General features: G+C 40.0%; 1 protein-coding gene across 2 annotated transcripts in view; it reads left to right on the top strand.

Moving 5' to 3' along the window:
* Nucleotides 1-970: 970 nt before the first annotated feature.
* Nucleotides 971-12,062, top strand: part of cyfip2 (cytoplasmic FMR1 interacting protein 2) — a 52,571-nt gene continuing 41,479 nt past the window's right edge. For both annotated transcript variants that reach the window (XM_062999853.1, XM_062999854.1), the window contains exon 1: nucleotides 971-1,079. The gene's annotated coding sequence lies outside the window, so the exon portion shown is untranslated. The remainder of the gene's footprint in view (nucleotides 1,080-12,062) is intronic.

Below are 12,062 nucleotides of genomic sequence, written 5' to 3'. Positions count from 1 at the left end.
ATATTTCTCTATTATTTCCTTCTTTATTTCAATAGTGTTGTATTTTGTAATTGCACGAAAGAAAGAATACTTTACTGAGCCGAGTTCCTTCTTCTCTCTCACTCACTGTCCCCTCAGTCTGATACACAGTGACAGCTACTGGCAGGAGTAATTATACAACACAACAAATAGTGATTTTTTTCATCTTCTCACCACTACGCTTCCTCTGCACCTTCTTTGGGGACATTTTAATATAGAATTTTACAAAATATTCAGAAAACACCGGAAAAACACCGTCCGCTGTCCGAATGTTCTCTCACTCTATATATAGAGAAAGAGAGAGAGACGGTTGGAGTCAACTTGTTCTTAACGTCACGTGTTTCACGAATTTCTGTTCGTGATCCGAAATTTGTTCGTACGTCAAGTTGAAAAAGATCGTTCGTAACCTGAAATGTTCGTATGGTAAACCGTTCATAACTCAAGGGTGGACTGTACTGATAATTATCCCTCTTTTTCTTGCCCGGGTCTATTCATTCCTTGTGAGGAGGGTTCTACTGGCTTACAGGCCTGAATAAAACAATTAGTGAAATTTAACTAATACATTTAGGACCGTGTATTGAATGTATACACATAAGTACCTTTTCAAAGAAGGCTGCCATGTCCTAATAATAATAACTGTATGTAACTGAGGTAATTAATACATTCATTAGCTGGAAGGTAATGCTAGGACAGCTAGCCTAGCATGGCTATAAACATTAAAATATATGTATTAAATTTGCTTAATGTGCCAATACACGATGAATCATTTCTACTTCATTTTATTTAGGAGAACTGTAATGATTCACACACACACACACGTCGAAACACACAGAAAGAAGCTCGTCTGAGCGAAGTGTGTGCTGCTTATAAATGGGTTGTTGTTGCTTTAAGGAAATTCACTTGCAGCCATTTTCTGCTCTTTGTGTGTGGGGGATTAAGCGGACAGAGACCGAGCGGAGAGCATCAGTACTATAGGAGACTGTGAGAATCGGTGAAACCGGGTTCATATTCGTGCTGTGATCGTTCAGCGCCCGGGTTTGGAGCGGACATGCGATTTGCAGGTATGATTACTTCTAATACTGTGTTTATTATAGTAGATATTAGAGACAGAGATGCGGGAGGGGAAGACAGCGATGATGGCAGCAGCAACCTGCTAGTACTGCTGTAATACACACGTTATACATACATACACACTGTTCATTCATTCATTCACACAGCGTTACACCGTCGATTCTGTTTATCACTTATTCTGTTCGACATTTAACCCAACAGTTTCCTTAATTTTTTTAATATAAATGAAGCGTCGGTTGTGGAGCTCGATGTATAATTGTAACAGCATCCTTCCCTTTCTGGGTGGGGTGAGGGTGCTGGCGTCAGATCTCTGGGTTTCTCAAATACCCCTTTCCAGCTTAGAATTTACATTTTTAAACGTTTTGTATGTTTATTTGGCTGTTCCTGTGGGTATTTTACGTGTTTTTTGGCTGTTTCTGTGGGCATTTTACGTGTTTTTGGGCTGTTCCTGTTTTAAAGGTGTCAGGTTGATAATGCTGGAGCTTGCACCTAATGAATCATTTTGCAAACTCGTCAGTTTGGGGTGTTGAACGCGGCATTGCTGCTGAACTATAAATTACAGCTACAGCTTTCGTTCATATATACAGGTCCTTCTCAAAAAATTAGCATATTGTGATAAAGTTCATTATTTTCCATAATGTAATGATAAAAATTAAACTTTCATATATTTTAGATTCATTGCACACCAACTGAAATATTTCAGGTCTTTTATTGTTTTAATACTGATGATTTTGGCATACAGCTCATGAAAACCCAAAATTCCTATCTCAAAAAATTTGCATATCATGAAAAGGTTCTCTAAACGAGCTATTAACCTAATCATCTGAATCAACGAATTAACTCTAAACACCTGCAAAAGATTCCTGAGGCTTTTAAAAACTCCCAGCCTGGTTCATTACTCAAAACTGCAATCATGGGTAAGACTGCCGACCTGACTGCTGTCCAGAAGGCCATCATTGACACCCTCAAGCAAGAGGGTAAGACACAGAAAGAAATTTCTGAACGAATAGGCTGTTCCCAGAGTGCTGTATCAAGGCACCTCAGTGGGAAGTCTGTGGGAAGGAAAAAGTGTGGCAGAAAACGCTGCACAACGAGAAGAGGTGACCGGACCCTGAGGAAGATTGTGGAGAAGGGCCGATTCCAGACCTTGGGGGACCTGCGGAAGCAGTGGACTGAGTCTGGAGTAGAAACATCCAGAGCCACCGTGCACAGGCGTGTGCAGGAAATGGGCTACAGGTGCCGCATTCCCCAGGTCAAGCCACTTTTGAACCAGAAACAGCAGCACTGGACTGTTGCTCAGTGGTCCAAAGTACTGTTTTCGGAAATCAAGGTGCCAGAGTCTGGAGGAAGACTGGGGAGAAGGAAATGCCAAAATGCCTGAAGTCCAGTGTCAAGTAACCACAGTCAGTGATGGTCTGGGGTGCCATGTCAGCTGCTGGTGTTGGTCCACTGTGTTTTATCAAGGGCAGGGTCAATGCAGCTAGCTATCAGGAGATTTTGGAGCACTTCATGCTTCCATCTGCTGAAAAGCTTTATGGAGATGAAGATTTCATTTTTCAGCACGACCTGGCACCTGCTCACAGTGCCAAAACCACTGGTGAATGGTTTACTGACCATGGTATTACTGTGCTCAATTGGCCTGCCAACTCTCCTGACCTGAACCCCATAGAGAATCTGTGGGATATTGTGAATAGAAAGTTGAGAGACACAAGACCCAACACTCTGGATGAGCTTAAGGCCGCTATCGAAGCATCCTGGGCCTCCATAACACCTCAGCAGTGCCACAGGCTGATTGCCTCCATGCCACGCCGCATTGAAGCAGTCATTTCTGCAAAAGGATTCCCGACCAAGTATTGAGTGCATAACTGAACATAATTATTTGAAGGTTGACTTTTTTTGTATTAAAAACACTTTTCTTTTATTGGTCGGATGAAATATGCAAATTTTTGGAGATATGAATTTTGGGTTTTCATGAGCTGTATGCCAAAATCATCAGTATTAAAACAATAAAAGACCTGAAATATTTCAGTTGGTGTGCAATGAATCTAAAATATATGAAAGTTTAATTTTTATCATTACATTATGGAAAATAATGAACTTTATCACAATATGCTAATTTTTTGAGAAGGACCTGTATATATATCAGCCATAACATTAAGGACCACCACAGAGTAGGTATTATTTAGCACTGCAGTGACACTGACATGGTGGTGGTGTGTTAGTGTGTGTTGTGCTGGTATGAGTGGATCAGACACAGCAGCACTGCTGGAGTTTTTAAATACCTAACCTCACTGTCACTGCTGGACTGAGAATAGTCCACCAACCAAAAATATCCAGCCAACAGCGCCCCGTGGGCAGCGTCCTGTGACCACAGATGACGGTCTAGAAGATGACCAACTCAAACAGCAGAGATAGACGAGCGATCGTCTCTGACTTTACATCTACAAGGTGGACCAACTAGGTAGGACTGTCTAATAGAGTGGATAGTAAGTGGACACGGTATTTAAATCCACTTATACCAGCACAACACACACTAACACACCACCACCAGGTCAGTGTCACTGCAGTGCTGAGAATGATCCACCACCTACATAATACCTGCTCTGTAGTGGTCCTGTGGGGGTCCTGACCATTGAAGAACAGGGTGAAAGCAGGTTAAACAAGTATGTAGAGAAACAGATGGACTACAGTCAGTAATTGTAGAACTACAAAGTGCTTCTATATGGTAAGTGGAGCTGATAAAATGGACGGTGAGTGTAGAAACAAGGATGTGGTTTTAATGTAATGGCTGATCAGTGTATATATATATATATTTTTTAATACCTATAGCTACATGACACTTCTGTGTAGTCTTCGGGTCTTCCACTGCCAGTCCTGCACTGTATGTCTATTCAGTTCAGTGTGCAGTCTGCAAATGATGCATGTGTGTGTGTGTATCTAAACAGAGACGACTGTTCTGCTATTATAAAGCCTTCACAGAGATAGTCTATAGTCTCAGGGAAACAAATGCTTTTCTGTACACGCTTTGCATCATTCACGCTTTCTGGCTTTGTGATCTTGGGGCAAATTTCAGACAGTCTTTGTCTGTACTTGTGTATGGAGAATAGCTTAAATTAAGTAAGAGTGAGACTTCAGTCATACAGCTGTGAGTTAACTACAGATATAGAGGATTTATCAGGCATAAGAATAAGGCATTTCAGCTACTATATTGCTTAAAAGTTTATGAAATGGATGATACTGTGACTGTATCCCTGTGGACAAAGCAAGTCCATAAATACATAAATACGTGATTTGTCAGGTTTGTATTGGGGAAGGAGTTTGCATGTTCTCCCCGTGTCTGCGTGGGTTTCCTCCTCACACATTCCAAAAAACATGCAGTCAGGTTAATTGGAGACACTCAATTGGCCTGAAGATGAATGAGTGTGTGCGCCCTGCGATGGACTGGCGTCCCGTCCACGGTGTTACTGTGTGCCTTGCGCCCATTGAAAAGCTGGGATAGGCTCCAGCACTACGACCCTAATTGGATGAGTGGTTAAGAAAGTGATTGAGTTAGTGAGTGTATTGGGGAACCCCAATCACCCCAATCACCCCAATCACGGTTGGTTTAGCCACAAAGCGTGGAACATCCATATTAATGCACATAGATTTGGAATGCGCGCTCAGGTGGTGCAGCAGACCATTACTGACATATAGGTTTGAATCTCAGTGTTTGCTATCAGATGGACAGGCTTCTATACAGACATGCTTAGATATGTGTCAGGGGGGGATGGCTGTGAATTCGTCCTGTGATGAATTGGCACCCTGGCGCCAGGTGTTTCCCTGTAAACCCAGACTCGTTGTGACCCTTACCAGGATAAAACATCATTCACTTATTATCGTCTGTTTTACCACCACTTCATTGTATTAAGGGTCTAGGTGGGTCCAATTCTTTGGGCGAAAGGTAGAAAACACTTTAGATAGGTAACCTGGTCCATCACAGGGCGAACGCTCACGCACATTCACACACACACTTATACCAAGGGCAATTTTGTATCTCCAGTTAACCTGACTGCTCACCTGTCTTTGGACTGTGGGAGGAAACCGGAGCTCCCAGAACAAAAACCCATGCAGACATGGAGAGAACATCCAAACTCTATCTGGGAATCTAACCCAGGACCTTCTTGCTGTAAGGCGACAGTGCTACCCACCGTGCCACTGTGCTACCCACCGGGAATGGGATGTCTAATAATCTCACTGTCAGTTGTTTGTATACTTTTGGGCGTAGTATATTTATTTATTCTGTATATATTTTTTACACTGTAACCATGTCCTAATGGACGTTGCTTTGTACATAGGGGCACAGTCATGCCAGAACAGGAAAGGACCTTCCTCAACTCAAACTGTTGTCAGTTGACAGCATTTCATGAAGTCTAAGATGCTTTTCTGGTTACCCTGGGTATTGAGTGGTAAATTAAGTTACTGTAGGCCAGGGGTGCCAGATCCGGCCCGCCACGTCATTTCATGTGGCCCGCGAGAGCTTAAACGACTGTACGATTGTTGTGATGGTTCGAGTCGTTACAGAGACGCGCTTATAATTTAATGAGACTCCTGCGCCTTTAAACGGCAACCGGTGACATCGTAGTCATGGCAACTAACTTTGACCTTCGCTAGAAGCCATGTGACTTTTACGGCAAAAGAACGCGGGTAGTAATGTAAACAATAATAATAAATATAAATAATTATCTTGCAGTATAATACAGAAGCATGGTCTGTAAGTAGTGGTGTTTATATTCTCAGTTGTTAGTAAATGTTTAGTGAGTATATCACAGCGCTTTAGTTACAAATTTACCGTAATTAAATACTGTTGTTACCGTTACTATAGCAATTAGTATCTTTACACAAAATGCTAACACGTTAGCGCTATTTTACGTTTGGTTAAAGCTCATATTGTACCAGATGTAACACTTGACTACAGCTGTGTGCTTTTACTGTATTAAGTTCTTTATTGTTTTTATTAGAGATGGGACGATCGATCGGCTATGAATCGGTATCGGCCGATTTTTAATCAAAATATGCTATCGGCGATCGGCGATATTTCCTAAAAGTAGCCGATCCGATCGTGTGATATATAAAGATCACGTTAAATTAACAGCTCAGTGGATTGATCCAGACTTTGAGCTACGACACGCCAACCATCACATCACCATTCATCAACCATCGTACAGAAACCACAGTAAAAGCTCTTCATGACCTAAAATAACATCATTAACGTTGTGCATCATACATACGATGTAATTTTGCTGATTGTAATATTTACTTTAAAAAGATAATTCAACCCGGTCACATCTGAGTCGATTCTATCAGCACGTTATATAAACTCCTGGTTCACTTTGGTAAATCGTAAGCGGTTCTTACTTGTGATGTAGATGAGAACAGAAAACGTTACAGAGCCAATCAGAGGCAAAACTTTATTCATTATCAAATTCGTTAGTTCAGGATCATCTGCTGAACTTTTAGCTCCTTAGACGGAACGAGTCTGACGGTCGGTTACAGATCTGTGGTAATAGCAGTTTAATTAAGCTTTTTAATTGAGCTTTTTAATGTAAGAGAGTCACACAAAATGTTCTGTAGTAGCTGGTGTTTATTTAAAACCACGACATTTAATTAATAACAGTAAACACGGAGAGATAACTGAGAAGAGAAACTTACGCTTCGCGAAAAATGACTCGTGAATCAATGAATCACTTATAGCGATACTGTGAACAAAGCGTCTCTTCTAAAGGCACACACACACACACACACGCGCGCGCTGCTCCGGTTTATCTTCACTGTGAGGCTCTTTTTAAGTTTATTTATTTTATTTACTGCTAACCCCCCCCCCCCCCCCCCCCCCCCCGATCGCAATCGGCTATCGGCCGATGTCCCTGAAAGGAGATCGCAGATCGGAATCGGTGCCAAAAACCCCGATCGTCCCATCTCTACTTTTTATTGTTTGTATTCTGAAGGGAGCTGTCTGTCTGTCTGTCTAGCTGAGAAAGGGGGATACACTATTAGCGAGGGCAGAACAATCGTCTTAAAATACACTGTAAAATCCTACATTAACTGCATCTCTCAAAATGCATGCTGATTTTGTGACCTGCAAAGTGACACATCCCGCCAGTAGATGATGTTAAGAAATATTTACACATAATCCCAAAATGTACAAGAAGATAAGTAAGAAAATTAAGCAGAAGGAGGAAATGTAATAGGGATGTCCCGATCACGTTTTTTTGTAATCGATCCCGATTATTAATTTTGATCCCGATCCGATACCGAGTCTCAAACCGATACTTGTATTTTCTAGATATTGTCAAGTACATTACAGTTATTCACATTAATCCAGTGTATATGTTTAACAACTGAATAGCTCTGCAGTGCTGAAGGGAAAAATGCTACATCCAAACTATTGGCTTAATGTTTTTGTATTTTTACAAAATCAATCAAAATGAGTGAGATAATTACAGTTTTACTTTAAACTTTACATTTGAAGAAAAAAAATCTGTTTAATGCAGTAATACACTAAAAATGAACAGAAATCTGTGTAGCAGCTTAACTTGAATATAAGAAAAAAAGTTACTTAAAAGCATTACAGTAAAACCTGAATACCAAAATAAAATGGAAAGGCTCTTTTGTTATGAAGGAAAGCCAGTTCTTAAAGTGCTTGTATTGTGACAAGGGTTTGATGGACGTTTGTACACGAAGTGAGTGTGTTTTGACCCTTTAGGCCTTCCATAGAACATGGAATAGCGTGCTTGACTCAGCTGTGCTATTTGGTACCGTAATAGAAGTTAATAAAGTGTTCTGCTCCCGACAATATGTGAATATAGCGTGTATTTATTTCTTTATTAAACGAGTGCATCACTACGTTGTTTCGTAAACCGGAGTGATCCTTGACTCTCACACCATATAAATAGTATATTTATATTATACATATTGTATAATACATATTGTATTATATATATTGTATATAAATTCTACAGTAATGAATGCAGCTCTGCTCCTACCGGCTCGTGAAGCGCTTGCATTACAGACGTTACACTTCACTGTTGGACTTGTTTTACCTTCCACTTTAAACTATTTCCACACACGTAAAACAAAAGATCGGGATTAAGATCGGGTTTAATAAAGCCGATTCCGATCAATTAAAAAATGCCTTGATCGGCCCCGATCCCGATCTTTGAGATCGGATCGGGACATCCCTAAAATTTAATGAAGGTGAATACAAGTTTGTGCTTCAGGAAGAGAAAACGTTGCGTCTTTTGTGTTATGAGGCCGTGTCTGTGGTAAAGGAGGACAATATAAATGCAGAATTCGGCCTCCAAGAAAAACAACAGACTGCAATCACAGCAGGATACGTTACAATCGGCCCTTTGAGGGCCACAATAATGCTGATGTGGCCCTCGGTGAAAATGAGTTTGACACCCCTGCTGTAGGCCTTCTTTTAGTGACCATTCTTGTCTGACCTCTCCTATCATCAACAAGGTGTTTCTGCCAGCAACTCTGCTCTGCTGCTGTGTTGCTTTTTTCACACATTGGCAAAAACTGTCAAAGCGGTTGTGCAACAGATCAGCAATTTTTGGAAAACTCAAAACAAGCTGTAAAGCACCAACAGCGATGCCACAGTTCTCCTATTCTGATGTTTGATGTGAACATTTATTGAAACTCCTGACTAGCGTTTTTATGATGTCATGACCGGCTGATTGGTTAATCAGAAAACTGAGCAGCTGTAGAAATGTAAGGGACCGATTTCTAGATCATGGGTGTGTTCGAAAACCTAGTGAGCTGCCTTGCTGTCTTACTGACTACATAGGCAGCTGCCTCAGTAGAGAGGATTCTAATCAGTCAATGACTTAGAAGGCAGGTTATTCGAACGCGCTGCTTAGACAGCGATTCCATCGGGTTTCGCATTTAGCATCTTGTCATTCAAACCCATGGGATGGGGTAGCACAACACGCTAGCACAGGGGTGTCAAACTCATTTTCACCGAGGGCCACATCAGCATTATGGTGGCCCTCAAAGGGCCGATTGTAACGTATCCTGCTGTGATTGCAGTCTGTTGTTTTTCTTGGAGGCTAAATTCTGCATTTATATTGTCCTCCTTTACCACAGACACGGCCTCATAACAAAAAATACAAACAATAAAAACAATAAAGAACTTAATACAGTAAAAGCACACAGCTGTAGTCAAGTGTTACATCTGGTACAATATGAGATTTAAGCAAACGTAAAATAGCGCTAAGGAGTTAGCATTTTGTGTAAAGATACTAATTGCTGTAGTAACAGTAACAATTGTATTTAATTACGGTAAATTTAAATAAAAATAAATAAACTTTTATTTACTTAAAAAGAGCCTCACAGTGAAGATAAACCGGAGCAGCGCGCGTGTGTGTGTGTGTGTTTGTGCCTTTAGAAGATACGCTTTGTTCACAGTATCGCTATAAGTGATTCATTGATTCACGAGTCGATTCATTTTTCGCGAAGCGTAAGTTTCTCTTCTCAGTTATCTCTCCGTGTTTACTGTTATTAATTAAATGTCGTGGTTTTAAATAAACACCAGCTACTACAGAACAAGCGTAAGGATTTGAGCGAGTTTGACAAGGGCCAAATTGTGATGGCTAGATGACTGGGTCAGAGCATCTCCAAAACAGCAGTTCTTGTGGGGTGTTCCCGGTGTGCAGTGTTCAGTATCTATCAAAAGTGGTCCAAGGATGGAATACTGGTAACCCGGCGACAGGGTCATGGGCGCCCAAGGCTCATTGATGCACGTGGGGAGCGAAGGCTAACTTGTGTGGTCTGATCCAACAGACGAGCTCCTGTAGCTCAAATTGCTGAAGAATTTAATGCTGGTTCTGATAGAAAGGTGTCAGAATACACAGTGCATCACAGTTTGTTGTGTATGGGGCTGCAAAAGGGGGACCAACACAATATTAGGAAGGTGGTCATAATGTTATGCCTGATCGGTGTATTCTGCTAAACAGAATGCAGAACATTCATGTTTTGAATAATTATTATTATGGGAGTATTTGCCCAACCCTAGATGCACCAGTCTGACATCTAGCACTAGGGTTGGGAGCCAAAACAAAACGGCATGTACCAGGTACAAACCAGAGCGGTAGAGAGAACAGAGTGGCGACACTCCCATAGGGAACCGTTGGAAAGGGGGCGGGACATATTTTCTGTGCAGCTTCCGGGTTGTGGAGCTCTGTATAGTTCCAAACAACCCATAGAGCCTCATTCATTTCCACTACTTATCCAGCATTTTTAGCTGTTTGTTGCTTTGTTTTAAAAAAAATAATGAATTTAATGTCATTAATATACTTAATACTGTTATTGTTTAGCATTTGCTCAGCACTAAATGTTACATGTTTATCTTAATTAATAGATATAACTGAATTTAGCTTAGTCAGCTAAGCTAAATTATTGACACGAGTCTTTTCACCTAAAATTGATTAATTAAAAGTTGATTAATCAAGAGTCTTGTTACAGAAATGATAATAAATAAATAATAAATCATTATACTTTTACTTTCATACTTAAGTACATTTGAAGGTAAATTTAGTTTAGTACTTTAGTGGAGGTATTTTTACTTTTACTACTACTTTTACTGGAGTAATATTTTACCTTGGATATCTCTACTTCAACTCAGCTACATGGTTTGTGTACCTTGTCCACCACATACATTAGACAAAATGAACTAGTGCATATTAATTATGAATTAATTCATGTATTACATGTAGAAATAAATTATTACTTACTCATGAAATAGATGAATGAATGCTATGTCATGTACATGCACTATAATGTTAAAGGTGCGGTAGTGTGTTTATGAACCTGTTCATTTAGTGCAGGTAAACCTTATGAATCCAGCCACATGGCTTAGTGTTTAACCAAAATGATTATTATTATGAATCCTCAGGAAAGTGAAGGGAGATTAGTTTATGTAAAAAACAAAACATAAAAAACTGTTTAAACTACTTAATGATATCGCATTATGTAATGTATGCTAATATAATGTACTGTGTGTTAACAAGAACGACCTATTAAGTCATTATAAACATCAATCTTCCACTTCATATACCAAATTGACATTAAAGCAGATGCAGTAAATGTAAAGGCAGGTGAAAATACCCAGAAATTGTACAAATGTTTATTATTTACTGTTTAATATTTCATTTACTGCTGCCTGTCCCATATGAGAACATGACAGTGCTGGGTTTGTTTGGAACTATCGGAGGGTTACATGAACCACGTGACCGCGTGGCGGCGAGATCAAGGAGTGTCGCAACTCTCTCTATCTACGGCTCTGGTACAAACTATAGACCGTTTCAAATGAATATTCATGAGTCCAGGAAGTGACGTAGATGTTCCTAAGACGCTTCCGCTTGGTGGTAAACAGCGCTCAGAACAATAGCGATTGACCACAACTGCTTCAATTCCTTTGCGTTAGTTCAGGTGTGATTTATTGACAGTATGTCTAAATTAAAGTTAGGACCGTGTTGTTCGGTTGTCGGATGTTCCCTCAGACCGGGTACAAACTTGCTTTCAGAAATAAAGGTGAACAGATTTCCAAAAGACAACGCACAGCGAAACGCTTGGATTGCTGCTATAAATAGAGACGGCTGGATACCCACCATCAACTCTTATAATAAATGTAATATACTGTATATTATTTTATAATAAATATTGTGAACAAATGTACTCAGTTGAACGCTGTTCTCATGGTGTCTTGTCCCTGACGTTTATCTTACGTGTATTAAAATATGCAGGCGCTTAATATTTGTATTAATAGTACAGAATAAACATAAACCTAACATAAGCCTTAAAAAGTTTACATTCCCCTTATAATACTGTGTAAAAGCCATAACTGTATAGGACTATATTTTGGGGAAATGTCACTATATGGAATTATATTAACAGCTTAATTAGCTTAGCTTCATTATTAAATGACATGTAAA

The sequence above is a fragment of the Trichomycterus rosablanca genome, chromosome 8 (assembly GCF_030014385.1).
Source record: "Trichomycterus rosablanca isolate fTriRos1 chromosome 8, fTriRos1.hap1, whole genome shotgun sequence".
In the NCBI taxonomy this organism is placed as follows: domain Eukaryota; kingdom Metazoa; phylum Chordata; class Actinopteri; order Siluriformes; family Trichomycteridae; genus Trichomycterus; species Trichomycterus rosablanca.
Note: the sequence above shows the minus strand (reverse complement) of the source record. Positions and strands in the feature narration are given on the sequence as shown.